The sequence below is a fragment of the Tamandua tetradactyla genome, chromosome 1 (genome assembly GCF_023851605.1).
Source record: "Tamandua tetradactyla isolate mTamTet1 chromosome 1, mTamTet1.pri, whole genome shotgun sequence".
Lineage (NCBI taxonomy): Eukaryota > Metazoa > Chordata > Mammalia > Pilosa > Myrmecophagidae > Tamandua > Tamandua tetradactyla.
The window spans coordinates 92,503,403-92,528,249 of NC_135327.1; positions in this window are offsets into that span (position 1 = coordinate 92,503,403).

The following is a 24,847-nucleotide window of genomic DNA, read 5'->3' on the forward strand; positions in this document are numbered from 1 at the left end:
AAGCCTAACCCATCCCTAACCCTACCCTAAACGTAGACCCAACCCTACCACGAACGCTAGCCAGAACCCGAAACCAAAACCCAAAGCAAACGCTAAGCACAACACTCAGTGTTATACTGACCCGGCAACCAAACGCAGCTCAAAACATAACCCTAACCCCAACCCTTTCTCTAAACCTAACCCTAATCCTAGACCCAGCCTTACAACCCACCCTAGCCTTACACCTGACCCCTACACAAAAGACAACCCTCAACTTTTTACTGCCCCAGCACCAAACCACAGCCATAAACATAATGCTCGCAAAAACACTAAGCCTAACACTAACCCTAACCCTCAACTTAAACCAAGAACCAACCCTACCACGAAAGCTACTCAGAATCCTAAACCCAAATCCAAAGCAAACCCTAAGCACAACCCTGAGATTTATACCGACACAGCAACCAAATGCAGACCAAAACGTCACCCTAACCTCAACCATTTATCAAACCCTAACCCTAACACTAACCCTTACCCTAGCCCCAGCCCTACCACCAACCCTGGTGCGACACATGAACCCAACCCCAAAGCCTACTGGGAACACAACCCTCTACTTTTTACTCACCAAACAACAACCCACAGCCCTAAACTTAACCATAACACCAACATTAAGCCTAACCCTGACCCTAACCCTCACCCTAAACCTAGATCCAACCATAAGATGAACGGCAGCCCCAACCCTAAACTGAAAACAAATTCAACCCTAAGCCCAACAATCAGGTTTAACTGACCTGGCATCTAAACGCAGCCTGAAACGTAACCCTAACCCCAACCCTTCCTCTAAATCTAACTGTAACACTAACCCTAACCCTAGACCCAGCCTTACAACCCACCCTCGCCCGACACGTGACACCAACACGAAAGCAAACCCTATACACAACCCTTGACTTTTTACCACACTAGCATCAAACCGCAGCCTTAAACATAATGCTAACACCAACACTAAGCCTATCCATAACCCTAACCCTGACCATAAACCTAGGCCCAACCCTACCATGAAAGCTAGTCAGAACCCGAAACCCAAACCCAAAGCCAACCTTAAGCACCACCCTCAGCTTTATACTGACCCAGCAACCAACCCCAAACAAAACATAACCCTAACCCCGCACTTTCCCTAACCCTCTCCATAACACGAACCCTTAACCTAGCCCCAGCCCTACCACCCTCCTTCAGCTGACACATGAACCAAAACCCAAAGCCAACTGGAAAAACAACCCTCGGCTTTTTACCGACCCACCACAAAACAGTAGCCTTAAAATAAACACTAACATCAGCATTAAGCCTAACCCTAACCATTACCCTCACCTAAACCTAGACCAAAACTGACCATGAACACTAGCCCGAAGCCTAAACCCAAACCCAAAGTCAACTCCAAGCACAACCCTCAGGTTTCTATGGAGGCCGCAACCAAAGGCAGCCCAAAACTTAACCCTAAACCCAAACCCATTGTCTAACCCTAACCTATACCCTAACCCTAACCCTAGACCCAGCCCTACCACTCACCCTCGCCCGACACATGACCCCAAACCAAAAGACAATCCTAAACACACCCTTCGAATTTTTACCGACCCAGCACCAAACCACAGGCCTAAACTTAATGCAAACGCCAACCCTAAGCCTAACCCTAATCCAAACCCTCACCTTAAACCTACACCCATCCTTACCAAGAAAGCTCATCAGAACCCTAAACCCAAACCAAAAGCCAACACTAAGCACAACCCTCAGCTTTATACCGAATTGGCAACCAATGCAGCCCGACCGTAACCCTAATCTCAACCCTTTCCCTAACCCTAATCCTAACTCTAACCCTAACCCTAGCCTCAGACCTACCACCCACGTACACCCATCACATGACCCAACCCAAAGAGAGAACTAAACACAAACCTCAAATTTTCCCAACCCAGCACCAAACCCAACCCTAAACTTAATGCCAACACCAATACTAAGCCTAACCCTAACCCTGACTCTCACCCTAAAACTAGACCCAACCATACCAAGAAAGCTAGTCATAACTCTAAACCCAAACCCAAAACAAACCCTAAGCACAACCCTCAGCTTTATACTGACCTGGCAACCAAACGTAGCTCGAAATGAAACCCTAAACCCAACCCTTTCTCTAATCCTAACCCTAACCCTAGCCTCAGCCCTACCTCCCAACCTCGCCCGACACCTGACACTAACCCAAAAGCCAACCGGAAGCACAACCCTCAACGTTTTACCAACCGACCACCAAACTGCAGCCCTAAAATTAACCCTAACACCAACGCTAAGCCTAACCCTAACCCAAACCCTCACCTAAACCTACAAACAAACCTACCATGAATGCTACCCCAAACCCTAAACCCAATCCCAAAGCCAACCCTAAGCACAACCTTCAGCTTTATTCCCACACAGCAACCAAATGCAGCCCAAAACTTAAACTTAACCCCAAACCTTTCTCTAACCCTAACACAAACCCTAACCCTAGGTCCAGCCTTACAACCCACCCTAGCCTGACACCTGACTCCAACACAAAAACCAACCCTAAACACAACCCTCGAATTTTCACCGTCCCAACACCTAGCAGTAGCCCTAAACATGATGCTTACACCAACACTAAGCCTAACCTTAACCCTAACCCTCACCCTAAACGTAGACCCAACCCTAACACGAACTCTAGCTGGAACCAGAAACCCAAACCCAAAGCTAACCCTAAGCACCAACCTCAGCTTTATACTGAATTGGCAAGCAAACACAGACCGAACCATAACCCTAACCCCAACCCTTCCTCTAACCCTAACCCTAACCCTAACCCTAGCTCCAGCCCTACCATCCACCCTCACCTGACACTTGTCCCCAAACCCAAAGCTAAACCTAAACACAACCCTCGAATTTTGACCACCCATTACGAAGCTGCAGGCCTAAACTTACCTCTACTGCCAACACTAAGCCTAACCCTAACCCTAAACTCCACCCTAAACCTAGACTCAACCCTACCACAAAAGCTTATCAGAACCCTAAACCCAAGCACAAAGCCAACCCTAAGCACAACCCTCAGCTTTATACCGACCCGAAACCAAACACAGCCTGAAATGTAACTCTAACCTGAACCCTTTCTCTACCCCTAACCCAAAACCTTATCCTGACCCTGGCCCCATCCCTACCAGCAACCATCACTCCACACCTGACCTCAACCCAAAATCCAACTGGATACACAACACTCGAATTTTTACTGATGCACCACAAAACCACAGCCCTAAAGTTAATGCAAACACCAACACTAAGCCTTACCCTAACCCTAACCTTAACCCTAAACCTAGACTCAACCCTACCATGAAAGCTTGTCAGAACCCTAAACCCAAATGCAAAGCCAACCCTAAGCACAACCCTCAGCTTTATACCAACCCGGAAACCAAACGAAGCCCAAAACATAACCCTAACCCCAACCCTTTCTCTAACCATAACCCTAACCCTAACCCTAGCTCCAGCCTTACAACCCATCCTCGCACGACACCTGACCCCAAAACGAAAGTGAACCCTAAACACAACCCTTGGCTTTTTACCACCACAGCACCAAACTGCAGCCCTAAACATAATGCTAACACCAACACTAAGCCTAAACATAACCCCAGCCCTCTCCCTAAACGTAGACCCAACCCTACCATGAAAGCTAGTTAGAACCCTAAACCCAAACCCAAAGACAACCCTAAGCAAAACCCTCAGCTTTTTACTGGCCTGGCAATGAAATGCCACCCGTTACGTAACCCTAACCCAACCCTTACTTTAACCCTACCCCTACCACTAACCCTTACCCAGTTCCAGCCCTACCACCCATCATCACCCGACACATGAACCCAACCCCAAAGCCAATTGGAAAGACAACCCTCGACTTTTTCCCAAACCACCACCAAACAGTAGCCCTAAACTTACCCTAACACCAACAAAAGGCCAAATTCTAACCCTCACCCTCACCCTAAACCTAGACCCAAACCTACCACAAACGCTAGCTGGAACCCTAAACCCAAACCCAATTACAACCCTAAGCACAACCTAAGGTTTGTACCGACCCTGCAACCAAATGCAGCCCGAAACGTAACCCTACCACCCTTTCTCTAACCCTAACCATAACCTTAGACACAGCCCTACCACAAACCCTCATCAGACACCAGACCCCAACACGAAAGCCAACCTTAATCACAACCCTCGACTTTTTACCGCCCCAACACCAAACGGCGGCCATAAAAATAACGTTAACACTAACACTAAGCCTAATCCTAACCCTAACTCTCACCCTAAACCTAGATCAAACCCTACCATGAATGCTAGCCAGAACCCTAAACCCAAACCTAAAGCCAACCCTAAGCACATCCCTCAGATTTATACCGAATGGGTAAGCAAATGCAGCCTGATTCGTAACCCTAACCTCAACCCTTTCTCTAACTGTAACCATAACCCTAGCCCTAACCCTAACCCTAGCCTCTGCCCTACTGCACATCATTGCCCAACACCTAACCCCAACACTAAAGCAAACTGGAAACACAAACCTCGACTTTTTACCAACCCACCACCAAACCGCAGCCCTAAACTTAACTCTACCACCAACACTAAGTCTAAACTTAATCCTAACCCTTACCCTAAACCTAGACCCAACCCTACCACAAAAGCTAGCCTGAACCCTAAACCCTAACCCAAAGCTAACCCTTAGCACAACCCTCAGCTTTATACCTACCCGGCTACCAAATGCAGCCCTAAAGTAACCCTAACCACAACCCTTTTTCTAACCTTAAACCTAACCATAACCCTAACACTAGACACAGCCTTACCACCACCCCCTCACCCAACACTTGTCCCCAACACCAAAGCCAACCAGAAACACAACACTTGACTTTTTACCGACCCACCACCAAGCCGCAGCCCTAAACCTAACCCTAACACCAACACTAACCCTAACCCTAACCCTCACCCTAAACCTAAACTGAGCACAACCACAAACGCTAGCCTGAACCCTAACCCCAAACCCAAAGCCAACACTAAGCACAACCCTCAGCTTTATACCAAATTGGCAACCAACTGCAGCCCAACCATAACCCTAATCTCAACCCTTTCCCTAACCCTAATCCTAACTCTAACCCTAACCCTAGCCTCAGACCTACCACCCACGTACACCCATCACCTGACCCAAACCCAAAGACAGAACTAAACACAAACCTCGAATTTTCCCAACCCAGCACCAAACCCAACCCTAAACTTAATGCCAACACCAACACTAAGTCTAACCATAACCCTAGCCTTCACCAGAAACCTAGAACCAACACTACCACGAAAGCTATTCAGAACCCTAAACCCAAATCCAAAGCCAACACTGAACATATCCCTTAGTTTATACTGACCTGGCAACCAAACGCACCTGGAAATGTGACCTTAACCCCAACCCTTTCTCTAATACTAACCCTAACACAAACCTTTACCCTAGTCCCAGCCCTACCACCCAACCTCGCCCACGACCTGAACCCAACCTCATAGGCAACCAGAAACACAACCCTCGACTTTCTCCCAACCCAAAACCAAACAGCAGCCTGAAAGTTAACCCTAACATGGACACTAAGCGTGTCCCTAACCCTAACCTTAACCCTAGACCTAGACCAAAACCTACCAGGAATGCTAGCCCAAACCCTAAACTCAAAACCAAAGGCAACACTGAGCACAACCCTCAGGTTTACACCGACCCCAAAACCAAATGCAAGACGAAACATAACGCTATATTAAACCCTTTCTATAACCCTAACACTTACACTAACACTAACCCCAACCCAAGACACAGCCCTACCACCAACCCCCACCTGACACCATTTTCCAACAGCATTCTCCAATGCTAAGCATAACCCTCGACTTTTTACTGCCCCAGAACCAAATGGCAGCTTTAAACTTAACACTAACCCCAACACTAAGTCTAACCATAACCTAACCCTCACATTAAACCTAGACCTAAACCCTACCACGAATACTAGCCGGAACCCTAAACCCAAACCCAAAGCCATCCCTAAGCACATCCCTCAGCTTTATACCGAAATGGCAACCAAACACAGCACAAAACGTAAACCTAACCCCAACCCTTTCTCTAACCCTAACTGTAACCCTATCCCTAACCCTAAACCCGCGCTACCACTCAACCTCGCCTGACACTTGTCCCAAACCCAAGCCAACCCTAAACACAACCCTGAACTTTTTACCGCCCCAGCACCAAACCACAGCCTTAACTTAACTCTAGCACCAACACTAAGCCTAACTCTAACCCTAAACCTCACACTAAACCTAGACCCAACCCTACCACGAAAGCTAATCAGAACCCTAAACCCAAACCCAAAGCAAACCTTAAGCACAACTCTCAGCTTTGTAACGTTCCAGCAACCAAATGCAGCCTGGAACATTACCCTAACCACAACCCTTTCTCTACCCAAACCCTAACCCTAACCCTAGACCCAGCCCTATCATCCACCCTCGCCCAACACCTTACCCCAAACCCAAAGACAACCCTAAGCACAAACCTGGAATTTTGAGCGACCCAGCACAAAACTGCAACACTAAACTTAATGCTACCACCAACCCTGAGCCTAACCTTAACAATAACCCTCACCCTAAACCAAACCCATCCTTACCAAGAAAGCTAGTCAGAACCCAAAACTCAACCCAAACCCAACAATAAGCATAACCCTCAGCTTTATACCAAATCATAACCAAACACAACCCGAAACGTAACCCTAACCCCAACCGTTTCTCTAAACCTAAGCATAACCATAACCCTAACCCAAACCAAATCCCCAGCCTTACCACCCACCCTCGCCCAACACCTAAACCCAACCCCAAAGCCAACTGGAAACACAACTCTCTACTATTTACCGACCCACCACCAAACCGCAGGTCTAAACTTAACCCTAACACCAACACTAAGCTTACCCCTAAACCTAACCCTCACTCTAAATGAAGACCCAACCCTACCATGAACTCTAGCCTGAACCCTAAGCCCAAGCCCAAAGCCAATCGTAAACACAACCCTCAGCTTTATACCGAACCAGCAACCAAATGCAGCCCAAACCGTATACCTAACCCCAACCCTTCTCTAACCGTAACCCTAACCCTAACACCAGCCTTTCAACCCACCATCTCCTGACACCTGAACCCATACAAAAGCCAACCCTAAACACAACCCTATATTTTTTCTGCCACAGCACCAAACTGCAGCCCTAAACATAATGCTTACACCAACACTAAGCCTTACCCTAACCCTAACGCTCACCCTAAACCTAGACCCAACCGTAACACAAAAGCTACTAACCCTAAAAGCAAACCCACAGACAACCCTAAGCAAACCCTCAGCTTTTTACTGACCCGGCAACCAATCACCACCTGATACATAACCCTAACGCCAACACTTTCTCTAACCTAACCCTTACCATAACCCTAACCCTAACCTAGACACAGCCCTACCACCAACCCTCGCCCAACACCAGACCCCAACACGAAAGCCAACCCTACATACAACCCTAGACTTTTATGGCCCCAGCACCAAACGGCAGCTGTAAACATAATGCTAACACCAACACTAAGCCTAACCCTAACCCTAACCCTCACCCTAAACCTAGACCCAACCCCACCATGAAATCTAGTAAGAACCCTAAACCCAAACCCAAAGACAACCCTAAGCACAACCCTCAACTTTATACTGAATCAGCAACCAAACACATCCCAAACTGTAACCCTAACCCCAACCCTAACCCTAATCCTAACCCTAACCCTAACCCTAACCCTAACTCTAGCATAACACCAAGCCTAACCCTAACCCTAACCCTCACCCTAAGCCTAGACCCAACCCTACCACAAAACCTAGTCAGAACCCTAAACCCAAACCGAAAGCCAACCCTAAGCACAGCCCTCAGCTTTATGCTGAATCGGCAACCAAATGCAGCTCGAACCATAACCCTAACCCCAACCCTTTCTCTAAACCTAACCTTAACCCTAGCCATAACCCTAGCCCCATCCTTACAACCGACCTTCACCCGACATATGACCCAAACACGAAAGCCAAGCCTAAACACAACCCTTGACTTTTTTCTGACCCAGCACAAAACCACAGCTCTAAATATAATGCTAGCACCAACACTAAGCCTAACCATAACCCTAACCCTCACCCTAAACCTAGACTCAACCCTAGCACGAAAGTTAGTCCGAAACCTAAACCCAAACCCAAAGCCAACCCTAAGCGTAACCTTCAGCTTTATACTGACCCAGCAACCAAAAGCAGCCCAAAACATAACCCTAAACCCAAACCCTTTGTCTAACCCAAACCATAAGCCTAAACCGAACCCTAGACCCAGACCTATCACACACTCTCGCCCGAGAACTGACCCCACACCCAAAGACAACCCTAAACACAACTCTCGAATTTTAACCGACCTAGCACAAAACCCAAACCCTAAACTTAATGCTAACACCAAACCTGAGCCTAACCCTAACACTAACCCTCACCCTAAACCTCTTCCCATCCTTACCAAGAAAGCTAGTCAGAACCTTAAACCCAAACCCAAACCCAACAATAAGCACAACCCTCAGCTTTATAACGAATTGGAATCAAATGCAGCCCGAAACGTAACCCTAACCCCAACCATTTCTCTAAACCTAACCATAACCCTAATCCTAACCCTAACTCTAGCCCCCACCCTACCAACCACCCTCGCCTGACACCTAAACCCAACCCTAAAGCCAACTTGAAACACAACCCTCGACTTTTTACTGACCCACCACCAAACTGCAGGTCTAAACTTAACCCTAACACCAACACTAAGCCTAACCCTAACCCTAACCATCACCCTAAACCAAGAACCAACCCTACAATGAACGCTAGCCCAAACCCTAAATACTAACCCAAAGCCAACCCTAAGCATAACCCTCAGCTTTTTACTGACCCAGCAACCAAACACAGCCCGAATTGCATCCATAACCCCAACCATTTCTCTAACCCTAACCCTAACCCTAACCCTTTCCGAGCCCTACCACCAACACTTGTCCGACACCTGACCCCAACACAAAAACCAACCCTAAACAAAACCCTCAAATTTTTACCAACCCAGCCCAAAACACAGCCCTAAACTTAACTCTACCACCAACACTAAGCCTAATCTAACCCTAACCCTCACCCTAAACCTAGACCCAACCCTACCACAAAAGCTAGTCAGAACCCTAAACTCAAACCCAAATCTAACCCTATGCACAAGCCTCAGCTTTATACCTACCAAGCAACAGAACACAACCCGAAATGTAACCCTAAACCCTACGCTTTCTCTAACCCTAACCCTTAACCTAACTCTAACCTGAGCACCAGTCCTACCACCCTCCCTCGCCCGATATGTGACCCCAAGATGAAAGCCAATCTGAAACACAACCCTCGACTTTTTAACGACCCACCACAAAACTGAAACCCTAAACTTAACCCTAACACCAACACTAAGCCTAACCCTAACCTTAGCCTTCACCCTAAACCTAGACACAACCCTACCATGAACGCTAGCCTGAACCCTAAACCCAAACCCAAACTGAATACTAAGCACAACCCTCAGCTTTATACCTACCTGGTAACCAAACCCAGCCTGAAACGTAACCCCAACCCTTTCTCTAACCCTAACCCTAACTCTAACTCTAACCCTAGACCCAGACTTAGAACCCACGCTCGACCGAAACCTGACCTCAAAGCGAAAGCCAACCCTACACACAACACCCGTCTTTTTACCGCAACAGCACCAAACTGCAGCACTGAACATAATGGAAACACCAACACTAACACTAAACCTAACTCTAACCCTAAGCCTAGCCCCAGTCCTACCACCCACCCTCGCCTGACAGCTGACCACAACACCAAAGCCAACTGGAAACACAACCTTTGAATTTTTACTGACCCACCACCAAACTGCAGCCCTAAACTTAACCCTAACACCAACATTAAGCCTAACCCTAACTCTAACCCTCACTCTAAACCTAGACCCAAAACTACCATGAATAGTAGCCTGAACCCTAAACCTGAATGCAGAGCCAACCCTAAGCACAACCCTCAGCTTTATACTGACCTGGCAACCCAACACAGCCCAAAATGTAACCCTAACCCCAACACTTTCTCTAACCCTTACCCTAACCCTAACCCTAACCCTAACCCTGGACCCGACCCTACAACCCACACATGCCTGACACCTGACCCCAACACAAAAGCCAACCCTAAACACAACTCTCAAATTTTTACCTACTCAGCACAAACCCGCAGCCTTCAACTTAATTCTAGCACCAACACAAAGCCTAACCCTAACCATAACCCTCACACTAAACCTAGAAACAACCCTACCAAGATCGCTAGCCTGAACCCTAAACCCAAACCCAAATCCAACCCTAAGCACAACCCTCAGCTTTATACCAAATCGGCAACCAAAAGCAGCTCGAACCAGAAGCCTAACCCCAACCCTTTCTCTAACCCTAACCATAATCCTAGCCCCAGCCTTACAACTGACTGTTGCCCAATATGTTACCCAAACACGAAAGCCAGGCCTAAACACAACCCTCGACTTTGTATTGACCCAGCACGAAACCACAGACCTAAACATAATGAAAGTACCAACACTAAACCTAAATCTAACCCTAACCTTCACCCTAAACCTAGATTCAACCCTACCATGAAAGCTAGTCTGAACAATAAACCCAAACCCAAAGCCAAACCTAAGCACAACCCTCAGCTTAATATCAACCCGGCAACCAAATGCAGCCCGAAATGTAACCCTAAACCCAACCCTTTCTCTAACCCTAACCCTAACCCTAACCCAAACCCTAACCCTAGACCTATCCCTATCACCCACCCTCGCCAGACACTTCATCCCTAACCCAAAGACAACCATAAACACAACCCTCGAATTTTTACCAACCCAGTACCAAACTGCAGCCCTAAACTTAACACTTACACCAACTCTAAGCCTAACCCTAAAGCTAACCCTCACCCTAAACCTAGACCCATACTTACAAGAAAGCTAGTCAGAACCCTAAACCCAAACCCAAAGCCAACCATAACCACAACCCTCATCTTTATAACGAATCAGCAACCAAACACAGCCCGAAACATAACCCTAACCACAACCGTTTATCTAACCCTAAACCTAATCCTAATTCTAACCCTAGCACCAGCCCTACCATGCACCATCACCCGTCACCTGACCCCAACATGAAAGCCAACCCTAAACACAATCCTCGACTTTTTACTGCCCCAGCACCAAACTGCAGGCTTAAACATAATGCTAACACCAACACTAAGCCTACCCCTAACCCTAACCCTCACTCTAAACCTAGACCCAACCTTACCATGAATGCTAGCCAGAACCCTAAACCGAAACCCAAAGCCAACCCTAAGCATGACCCTCAGCTTTATACTGAATCAGCAACCAAATGCCTCCTGCACCGTAAACCTAACCCCAACTCCTTCTCTAACCCTAACCCTAACCCTAACCCTAAACCTAACCCCAGACCTACCACCCACCCTCACTCGACACTTGTCCCCAATCCAAAGCCAAGCCTAAACATAACCCTCGAATTTTTACTGACCCAGCACAAAACCGCAGCCCTAAACTTAACTCTAGCACCAAAACTAAGCCTAACCCTAACCCTAACCCTCACCCTAAAACTAGACCAAAATCTCCCATGAAAGCTAGTCAGAACCCTAAACCCAAACCCAAAGCTAACCCTAAGCACAACCCACAGCTTTATACCGACCAGGCAACCAAATGCAGCCTGAAACGTAACCCTAAACCAACCCATCTCTAACCTAACACTAACCCTAAACCTAACACTAACCCCAGCCCTATGACCCACACTTGCCCGAAACTTGTCCCCTAACCCAAACCCAACCCAAACACAACTTTCGAATTTTAATGACCCAGCATGAAACCGCAGCCCTAAACTTAACTCTAGCACCAACACGAAGCCTAACCGTAACCTTAACTCTCATGTTAAACCTAGACCCAACCCTACCATGAAAGCTAGTCAGAACCCTAAACCCAAACCCAAAGCCAACACTAAGCACAACACTCAGCTTTATACCGACCTGGCAACGAAACGCAGCCTGAAACGTTACCCTAAACCCAACCCTTTCTCTAAACCTAACCCTTGGCCCAGCCCTACCACCCAACCTCACCTGTCACCTGACTCCAACCCCAAAGCCAACCCTAAACACAACCTTCGAATTTTTACCGACCACCCACAAAACCGCAGCCCCAAACCTAACCCTAACATCAGCACTAAGCCTAACCATAACCCAAACCCTCACCCTAAAACTAGACGCAGCTTTCCAACCCACCCTCGCCCGACACCCGAACACAACACGAAAGCCAACCCTAAACACAATTCTTGACTTTTTACCAATGCACCACCAAACCGCAGCACTAAACATAATGCTAACACCAACACTAAGCCTAACCTTAACCCTAAACCTCACCCTAAACTTATACTGAAACCTACAATGAATGCTAGCCAGAACCCTAAACACAAACCCAAAGACAACCCTAAGCACAACCCTCAGCTATATGCTGAATTGGCAACAAAACACAGCCCGAACCATAACCCTAACCCCAACCATTTCTCTAACCCTAACCCTAGCCTCAGCCCTACCATCCACCCTAGCCCGACACTTATATACATACCCAAAGCCAACCCTAAACACAACCTTTGACTTTTTACTGTCCCAGAATCAAACCGCAGATGTAAACATCATGCTAACACCAACAATAAGCCTAACTCTAACCCAAACCCTCATCCTAAACCTAGACCCAACCCTACCACAAACAGTAACTGGAACCCTATACCCAAACCCAAAACCATCCCTAAGAACAACCTTCAAATTTATACTGACCCGGAAACCAAATGCAGCCTGAAATGTAACCCTAAACCCAACCCTTTCTCTAAACCTAACCTTAACCCTAACACTAATCCTAGACCCAGACCTACCACCCACCATTGCCAGTCATAAGACCCCAACACCAAAGCCAACCAGAAACACAACCCCTACTTTTGACCACCTCAGCACCAAACTGCAGGCCTAAACATAAAGCTAACACCAGCACTAAGCCTAACCCAAACTCTAAACTTCACCCTAAACCTAGAACCAACCCTACCATGATCACTAACCAGAACCCTAAACCCAAAACCAAAACCAAACCTAAGCACAACCCTCAGCTTTATACCAGTCTGGTAACAAAACGCAGCCCAAAATGTAACCCTAACCACAACCCTTGCTCTAACCCTAACCCTAAACCTAACCCTAACCCTAGACAGAGCCCACAGCCCACACATGACTGACACCTGACCCTAATCAAAAAGCCAATCAGAAACACAACCCTCGACTTTTTACCAACCCACCATGAAACCACAGCCCTAACCTTAACCTTAACACCAAAACTAAGCCAAAACCTAACCCTAACCCTCACCCTAAACCTAGATCCAACCCTACCATGAACACTAGCCCGAACCCCAAAGACAAACCCAAAGCAAACCCTAACCACAACCCTCAGCTTTATACTGACTGGGCAACCACAATGCTTTCTTTAACCCTAACCCTAGACCCAGCCTTACAACCCACACTCGCCTGACACCTGACCCCGAAATGAAATCAAACCATAAATACAACCCTCGAATTTTACCAGCCCAGCAACAAACCGTAGCCATAAACATAACTCTAACACCACTCTAAGCCAAACCCTAACCCTAACCCTCACCCTAAACCTAGACCCAACCCTACCACTTATGCTAACCTGAACCCTAAACCCAAACCCAAAGCCAATCCTGTGAACAATGCTCAGCTTTATACTGAATTGGCAAACAAACACAGCCTGAAACGTAACCCTAAACCCAACCCTTTCTCTAATCCTAAACCTAACCCTAACCCTAACCCTAACCCTAGCCGAACATCTACCAGCCACACTTGCCTGACACTTGTCCCCAAACCCAAAGCCAACTCTAAACACAACCCTCGAATTTTTATGGACCCAGCACGAAACCACAGCCCTCAACTAAACTCTAGCACCAAAACTAAGCCTAACCCTAAAACTAACATTCACCCTAAACCTAGACCCAAACCTACCAGAAAGCTAGTCAGAACCCTAAACCCATAAGCAAAGGAACCCTAAGCAGAACCTTAGCTTTATGCCGACATGGCAACCAAGCACATTGCAAAACGTAACCCTAACCCCAACTCTTTCTCTAATCCTAACCCTAACCCTACCCTATCCCTAGGCCCAGTACAACCACCCACCCTCACCCAACACCTGACTGCAACCCCAAAGCCAAGCAGAAACACAACCCTTGACTTTTTACCGACCTGCCACCAAACCACAGCGTGTAACTTAACCCTAATACCAACTATAAGCCTAATACTAACCCTAACGCTCACCCTAAACCTAGAACCAACCCTACCACGAACGCTCCCCAAACTGGAAACCGAAACCCAAACCAACCCTAAGCACAATCCTCAGCTTTATACCGACCCGGAACAAATGCAGCATGAAACGTAACCCCAATCTCAACCCTTTCTCCAACCCTAACCTTAATCCTAGCCCCAGACATAAAACCCACCCTCGACCGAAACTTGACCCCAAACTCAAAGCCGACTGGAAACACAACCCTCGAGTTTTTATTGACCCATCACGAAAGCACAGCCCTAAACTTAACCCTAACACCAACACTAAGCCTAACCCTAACCCTAACCCTCACCCTAAACATAGACCCAACCCTACCACGAACACTAGCCCGAACCCTAAACCCAAACATAAAGCCAACCCTAACAACAACCCTCAGATTTATACCGACCCAGAAAACAAATGCAGCCCGAAACATAACCTTAAACCCAACCCTTTCTCTAACCCTAACCCTAACCCTACCCTTAACTCTTGTCCCAGCTTTACAACCCATCCTCTCCTGACACCTGACCCCAAAACGAAAGCCAAACCTAAACAAAGCCCTCGACTTATTGCCACCCCAGCACCAAACCGCAGCAGTAAACATAACGCTAACACCAACACTATGCCTAACTCTAACCTTAACCCTCACCCTAAACCTAGACCCAACCCTGCCACGAACTCAAGCCAGAACCCTAAACCCAAACCTACAGCCAATCCTAAGCACAACCCTCAGCTGTATACTGACCAGGCAACCAGATGCACATGGAAATATAACCCTAACCCCAAACCTTTCTCTAATACTAACCATAACACAAACCCTTACCCTAGTCCCAGCCCTACCAACCAACCTCGCCCAAGACCTGAACCCAACCCCATAGCCAACCAGAAACACAACCCTCAACTTTTTCCCTACCCACCACCAAACAGCAGCCCAAAACTTAAACCTAACACGAACACTAAGCCTGTCCCTAACACTAACCCTCACCCTAGACCTAGACAAAAACCTACCAGGAACACTAGCCCGAACCCTAAACTCAAAACCAAAGGCAACCCTAAGCACAACCCTCAGGTTTATATTGACCCCACAACAAAATGCAACACGAAAAGTAACCCTATCCCCAACCCTTTCTATAACCCTAACACTTACACTAACCCTAACCCTAACCCAAGACACAGCCCTACCACCAACCCTCGCCCGACACACGTCCCCAACAGGAAAGCCAACCCTAAGCACAACCCTCGAATTTTTACCATGCCAGCGCCAAACTGCAGCCGTAAACATAAATGCTAACACCAACACTAAGCCTAACCATAACCCTAACCCTCACCCTAAACCTAGACTCAACCCTAGCATGAAAGTTAGTCTGAAACCTAAACCTAAACCCAAAGCCAACCCTAAGCACAACCTTCAGCTTTATACCGACCCGGCAACCAAAAGCAGCCTGAAAAGTAACCCTAAACCCAAGCCCTTTCTAACCCAAACCCTAACCCTAACCCTAACCCTAGACCCAGGCCTATCACACATCCTCGCCCGACAACTGACCGCACACCCAAAGACAACCCTAAACACAACCTTCGACTTTTTACTGCCCCAGCACCAAACTGCAGGCTTAAACATAACATTAAACCCAAAACTAAGTCTACCCCTAACCCTAACCCTCACCCTAAACCTAGACCCAACCCTACCATGAACGCTAGCCAGTACCCTAAACCAAAACCCAAAGCCATCCCTAAGCACGACCCTCAGCTTTATACCAAATCAGCAACCAAACCTAGCCCGAACTGTAAACCTAATCCCAACCCTTTCTCTTACCCTAAACCTAATCCCAGACCTACCACCCACCCTCACTCAACACTTGTACCCTAATCCAAAGCCAAGCCTAAACATAACCCTCGAATTTTTACCAACCCAGCACAAAACCACAGCCCTAAACTTAACTCTAGAATCAATATTAAGCCTAACCCTAACACTAACCCTCACCCTAAACCTAGACCCAAACCTCCCATGAAAGCTAGTCAGAACCCTAAATCCAAACCCAAAGGTAACCCTAAGCACAACCCTCAGCTTTATACCGACTGGGAAACCAAATGCAGCCTGAAACGTAACCCTAAACCCAATACTTTCTATAACCTAACACTAACCCTAATCCTAACCCTAGGACCAGCCCTGCCACCCACCCTCGCCTGTCACCTGACTCCAACTGGGAACCAACCGGAAACACAACCCTCGTATTTTTACTGACCCATCACAAAACATAGCCCTAAATTTAACCCTAACACCAACACCAAGCCTTACCCTAACCCTAACTCTCACCCTAAACCTAGACCCAACCCTACATGAACACTAGCCCAAAACCTAAACCCAAACCCAAAGCCAACTCTAAGCACAACCCTCAGCTGTATACAACCCTCCAACCAAACGCAGCCTGAAATGTAAGCTTAACCCCACCAATTCTCTAACCCTAACACTAACCCTAACCCTTACCCTAGACCCAGCCTTAAACCCACCCTTGCCTGACACCTGCCCACAACATATGAAATCCAAACCTAAACACAATCCACGACTTTGTAATGCCCCAGCACCAAGCCACAGCCCTAAACATAATGCTAACACCTACACTAAGCCTAACTCTAACCCTAACGCTCACTCTAAACCTAGACCCAACCCTACCACGAATGCTAGTCAGAACCCTAAACCCAAACCCAAAACCAACCTTAAGCACAACACTCAGCTTTATACCAAATTGGCATACAAATGCAGCCCGAACCGTAACCATAAACCCAACCCTTTCTCTAACCATAACCCTAACCCTAACCCTAACCCTACCCCAGCCTTACCATCCACACTTGCCCGACACTTGTCCCTTAACCCAAAGTCAACCCTAAACACAACCCTCGAATTTTCACTGACCAGGCATGAAACCGCAGCCCTAAACTTAGTGTAGCACCTACACTAAGCCTAACCCTAACCCTAACCCTCACCCTAAACCTAGACCCAACCCTAACGCAAAAGCTAGACAGAACCCTAAACCCAAACCCAAAGACAACCCTAAGCACAACCCTCAGATTTATACTGACCCAGCAACCAAACACAGCGTGAAATGAAAACATAAACGCAACCATTGTTCTAAACCTAATCCTAAACCTAGCCCCAGACCTACCACCCACTCTCGCCTGTCACCTAATCCCATCCCCAAAGTCAACCTGAAATACAACCCTCTAATTTTTACCACCTCAGCACCAAACCGGAGCCCTAAACATAATGCTAAAATCAACACTAAACCTAACCTTAACCCTAAACTTCAGTGTAAACCTAGACAAAACTCTACCAAGAACAATAGCCGGAACCCTAAACCCAAACCCAAAGCCAACCCTAAGCACAACCCTCAGCTTTATACCAACATGGCAACAAAACACAGCCCGAAACGTAACCCTAACCCCAACCCTTGCTCTAACCTTAACCCTACACCTAACACAAACCCGAGCCCCAGCCCTAACCCCCACCCATGACCGACACCTGTCCCCAACCCCAAAGGCAACCAGAAACACAACCCTTGATTTTTACCGACCAACAACAAACCACAGCCATAAACTTAACCCTAACACCAACACTAAGCCTAACCCTAACAATAACCCACACCCAAAACCTAGATCCAACCTTCCCACGGACACTAGCCTGAACCCTAAATCCAGCCTAAAGTCAACCCTAAGCACAACCCACAGCTTTATACCAACCTGGCAACCAAAAGATGTCTGAAACGTGAACCTAACACCAACCTTTCCTCTAACCCTAATCCTAACCCTTACCATAACCCTAGACCCACCTTAAAACCCACCCTTGCCTGAACCCGAACACAACATGAAAGCCAACCCTAAACACAACCCTCGACTTTTAACCTCCCCAGCACCAAACTGCAGCCCTAAACATAACACTAACACCAACACTAAGCCTAAACTTAACCCTAATCCTCACCCTCAACCTAGACCCAAAACTACCACGAATGCTGGCCGGAAACCTAAACACAAACCCACAGCCAACCCGAAGCACAACCCTCAGCTTTATACTGAATTGACAACCAAATGCAGCCCGAATGTTACCCTAAACCCAACCCTCTCTCTAACCCTAACCCTAACCCTAACCCTAACCCCAGTCCTATGACCCACACTCGCCCGAAACTTGTCCCCTAACCCAAAGCCAACCCAAATCAGAACCCTCGAATTTTTAACAACCCAGCACGAAACCGCAGCCTTAACCTTAACTCTAGCACCAACACTAAGCGTAACCCTAACCCTAACCCGCGCCCTAAACCAAACCCAACCCTACCATGAAAGCTAGTCAGAACCCTAAACCCAAACCCAAATCCAACCCTAAACACAACACTCAGCTTTGTATTGAACCAGAAATGAAACGCAGCCCAAAACGTAACCCTAAACCCAACCATTTCTCTAAACCTAACCCTTGGCCTAGCCCTACCACCCAACCTCACCCATCACCTGACTCCAACCCTAAAGCCAACCCTAAACACAACCCTCAAATTTTTACCAACTGACCCCCAAACCGCAGCCCCAAGCTTAACCCTAACATCAACACTAAGCCTAACTGTAACCAAAACCCTCACCCTAATCCTAGACCCAGCCTTCCAACCCACCTTCACCCGACACCCAAACACAACACGAAAATCAACCGTAAACACAACCCTCAAATTTTTACTGACCCACCACTAAATCACAGCCCTAAACATAAAGCTAACACCAACACAAAGCCTTAAAATAATCCTAAAGTTCACCCTAAACTTAGACCCAACCCTAACACGAACGCTAGCTGGAACACTAAATCCAAACCCAAAGCCAACCCTAAGCACAAGCCTCAGCTTTATACCGAATTGGCAACCAAATGAAGCACAAACTGTAACCCTAACCCAACCCTTTCTCTAACCCTAACCTAACCCTAACCCTAACTCTAGCCCCAACCCTACCACCCTCCCATGCCCAACACTACTCCCTATACCCAAAGCCAACCCTAAACACAACCCTCAATTTTTTCTGCCCCAGAACAAAACCACAGCCCTAAACATAATGTTAAAACCAACACTAAGCCTAACTCTAAACCTAAATGTCACCCTAAACCCAGACACTTCCCTACCATGAACGTAAGCCAGAACCCTAAACCCAAACCCAAAGCCAACACTAAGATCCACCCACAGTTTTGTACCGAATCAGTGATAAAACACAACCCGAACTGTAACACTAAACCCAACCCTTTCTCTAACCCGAATCCTAACCCTAAACTTAACATAGCCCCTGCATGAAAACCCATTCTCGTCCGACACTTGTGCCCAAACCTAAAGCCAACCCTAAACACAGCCCTCGAATTTTTACCCACCCAGCACAAAAAAGCAGCCTTAAACTTAACTCTAGCACCAACACTAAACCTAACTCTAACCCTAATCCCTCACTCTAAACCTAGACCAAACCCTACCACGAATGGAAGCCTGAACACTAAACCCAAATCCAAAGCCAACCTTAAGTGCAACCTCAGATTTACACCAACATGGCAATAAAATGCAGCCCAAACTGTAACCCCAAACCCAACACTTTCCTTACACCTAACCCTAAACCTAGCTCTAACCCTAACCCCAACCCTACCATCCACCCTCGCCCGACACTTGTGTCCTAACCCAAAGCCAACCCTAAACACAACCCTCGAATTTTTACTGACCCAGCATGAAACTGTAGCCCTAAACTTAACCCTAACACCAACACTGACCCTAACCCTAATCCTAACCCTCACCATAAACCAAGAACAAACCCGGCAATGAATGCTAGCCTGAACCCTAAAACCAACCCAAAGCCAACCCTATGCACAACGCTCAGCTTTATACCAACCTGGCAACAAAACGCAGCCTGAAACGTAACCCTAAACTGAACCGTTTCTCTAACCCTAACCCTTATCCTAACCTTAACCCTAGACCCAACCTAACAACCCACTCTCACTCGACATCTGGCCCGAACACGAAAGCCAAACCTAAACACAATCCTCAACTTTTTACCGATCCACCACCAAACAACAGTCCTAAACATAATGCTAACACCAACACTAAGCATAACCCTAACCCTAAACCTTACCCTAAACTCAGACCCAACCCTACCACAAACGCTACCCGGAACCCTAAACCCAAACCCAAAGTTAGCCCTAAGCACAACCCTCAGTTTTATACTGAAACTGCAACCAAACCCATACAGAACCGTAACCCTAAACCCAACCATTTCTCTAACCCTAACCCTAAATCTTACCCTAACCGTAACCCTAAACCTAGCACCAGCCCTACCACCCAACCTCCCCCAACACTGGAAACCATACCCAAAGCCAACCCTAAACACAACCTTCGACTTTTTACCACCCCAGAATCAAACCGCAGATGTAAACATCATGCTAACACCAACAATAAGCCTGACTCTAACCCAAACCCTCACTCTAAACCTAGACCCAACCCTACCATGAACATTAGCTGGAACCCTATACCCAAACCCGAAGACATCCCTAAGCACAACCCTCAGATTTATACCAACCTGACAACCAAACAGCCCACAACATAACCTTAAACCCAACCCTTTCTCTAAAACTAACCCTAACCCTAACCCTAACCCTAGACCCAGACCTACCACCCACCATCACCCTTTACTTGACAACAACACCAAAGTCAACCAGAAACACAACCCCCTGCTATTTACCACCTCAGAACCAAACCACAGCCCTAAACATAATGCTAACACCAACACTAAGCCTAACCCAAACTCTAAACTTCACCCTAAACCTAGACCCAACCCTACTAGAAACACTAGCCGGAACCCTAAACCAAAACCCAAAGCCATCCCAAAGTGCAACCCTCAGCTTTATAATGACCCAGAAACCAAATGCAGTCCAAAACGTAACCCTAACCACAACCCTTGCTCTAAGCTTAACCCGAAACCTATCCCTAATGCTAAACCCAGCCACGCTGTCCACCCAGGACGGACATCTGAACCTCATGGTAAAGCCAACCAGAAACACAACCATTGACTTTTTACAGATCCACCACCAAACTGCAGCCCTAAACTTAACACTAAAACCAACACTAAGCCTAACCCTAACCTTAACCCTTACCCTAAACATAGATCCAAACCAAACATGTACGATAGCCTGAACCCTAAACCCAAACCTAAAGTCAACCCTAAGCACAACCCTCAACTTTATACAGACCCAGCAACCAAACACAGCCTGAAATGTAACCCTAAACTGAACCCTTTCTCTAACCCTAACCTTAAACCTAACCCTAACCCTAGACCCAACCTAACCATAAACCCTCATCGAAACCTGACCCCATCATGAAAGTCAACCTTAAACACAACCCTCAAATTTTACTGACCCACCACCAAACCGCAGCACTAAACATAATGCTAACACCAATACTAAGCCTAACCATAGCCCTAACCCTCAATAAACCTAGACCCATCCCTACCACGAACGCTAGCCAGAACCCTAAACACAAACACAAAGACAACCCTAAGCACAACCCTTAGGTTTGTGCTGAATTGGAAACAAAACACAGCCCGAACCATAACCCTAACCCCAACAATTTCTCTAACCCTAACCCTAGCCTCAGCCCTACCACCCACCCTAGGCTGACACTTGTATCCATACCCAAAGCCAACCCTAAACACAATCCTATATTTTTTACCCCCCCCCAGGACCTAACCACAGACGTAAACATCATGCTAATACCAACACTAAGCCTAACTGTAACCCAAACCCTCACCCTAAACCTAGACCCAACCCTACCACGAACACTAACTAGAAACCTATACCCAAACCCAAAACCATCCCTAAGCACAACCATCAAATTTATACTGACCCGGCAAACAAATGCAGCCCAAAATGTAACCCTTAACCCAACCCTTTCTCTAAACCTAACCTTAACCCTAACGCTAATCCTAGACCCAGATCTACCACCCACCATAGCTGGTCACAAGACCCCAACACCAAACCCAACCGGAAACACAACCAATACTTTTTATGCCTCAGCACCAAACCACAGCCCTAAACATAATGCTAAAACCAACACTAAGCCTAACCCACACTCTAAGCTTCACCCTAAACCTAGAACCAACCCTACCACGAACACTAGCCAGAACCCTAAACCCAAACCAAAAGCCAACCCTAAGTACAACCCTCAGCTTTATACAGACCTGGACACCAGATGCAGCCCAAAACATAACCCTAACCCCAAAAATTCCTCTAACACTAACCCCAACCCTAACCCTAACCCAAGCCCTACCACCCACCTTCAACCGACACTTGTCCCCAAACCCAAAACCTACCCTAAACACAGCCCTCGAATTTTTACCGACCCACATGAAATCACAGCCCAAAACTTAACTCGAGCAACAACACTAAGCCTAACCATAACCCTAATCCCTCACCATAAACCTAGAACCAAACCTACCACGAACAGTAGCTGGAACCCTAAACCCAAATCCGAAAACAATCCTGGGTACAATCCTCAGCTTTACACCGACCCAGCAATCAAACTCAGCCCGAACCGTAACCCTAAACTCAACCCTTTCCATAACCCTAACCCTAACCCTTGCCCTAACCCTATTGCCAGACCTACCCCCAACCCTCACCCAACACTTGTCCCCTAACCCAAAGCCAACCCTAAACACAACACTCGAATTTTACCTGATCCAGCATGAAACCGCAGCCCTAAACCTAGCCCTAACACCAACACTAAGCCTAACCCTAACCCTAACCCTCACCATAAACCGAGACCAAACCCTATCATGAACGCTACCCCGAGCCCTAAAATCAAACCCAAAGCTAACCGTATGCACATACCTCAGCTTTGTACCATCCTGGCAACCAAACGCATCCCAAAACATAACTCTAAACCGAACCCTTTCTCTAACCTTAACCCTAAACCTAACTCTAACCTTAGACACAACCTAACACCCACCCTCACCCGACACCTGACCCCAACACGAAACCCAACCCTAAACACAACCCTCGAATTTTTACTGACCCACCACCAAACCACAGCCCTAAACATAATGCTAACACCAACACTAAGCCTAACCCTAACCCTAAACCTCACCCTAAACTTAGACCAAACCCTACCACGAACACTAGCCAGAACCATAAACCCAAATCCAAGACCACCCTAAGAACAACCCTCAGCTTTATACTGAATTGGTAACCAAATGCAGCCCGAACCATAACCCTAACCCCAACCATTTCTCTAACCCTAAACCTAAACCTATCCCTAACCATAACCCTAACCCTAGCCCCAGCTCAATCGCCCACCCTCGCCAGACAATTGTATCCATACCCAAAGCCAACCCTAAACTCAACCCTCGATTTTTTAAAGCCCCAGCACCAAACAGCAGACATAAACCTCATGCTAACACCAACAATAAGCCTAACTCCAACCCAAACCTTCACCCTAAACCTAGACACAACCGTACCACAAACACTAGCTGGAACCCTATAGCCATACCCAAAGCCATCCCTAAGCACAACACTCAGATTAATACCGACCCAACAATGAAATGCAGCACCAAACGTAACCCTAAACCCAACCCTTTCTCTAAACCTAACCCAAGACCCAGAACAACCATCCACCTTCGCCCTTCCCCTGACCCCAACACCAAAGCCAACCAGAAACACAACCCCCTACTATTTACCGGCTCAGAACCAAACCACAGCCCTAAACATAGACCTAACACCACACTAAGTCTAACCCTAACACTAACCCTAACCCTAACCTTAACCCTAGACCAAGCCTTACAATCCAGCCTTGCCTGACACTTGACCCCAACACGAAAGACAACCCTAAAGACAACCCTCGACTTTTTACCACCCCAGCACCAAAGCACAGCCCTAAACATAATGTTAACACCAACAATAAGCCTAACCTTAACCTTAACCCTCCCCCTAAACCTAGACCCAACCCTACCACGAAAGCTAACTGGAACCCTAAACCCAAACCCAAAGCCAACCCAAAGCACAACAATAAGCTTTATACTGAATTGGCAAACAAACACAGCCCAAACCATAACCCTAAACCCAACCCTTTCTCTAATCCTAAGCCTAACCCTAACCCTAACCCCAGCCCCAGACCTACCAGCCACACTCACATAACACTTGTCCCCAAACCGAAAGACAACCTTAAACACAACCCTCAAATTTTTAATGACTCAGCACGAAACCACAGCCCTCAACTAAACTCTAGCACCAACACTAAGCCTAAACCTAAAACTAACACTCATCCTAAACCTAGACCCAAACCTACCAGAAAGCTAGTCAGAACCCTAAACCCATATGC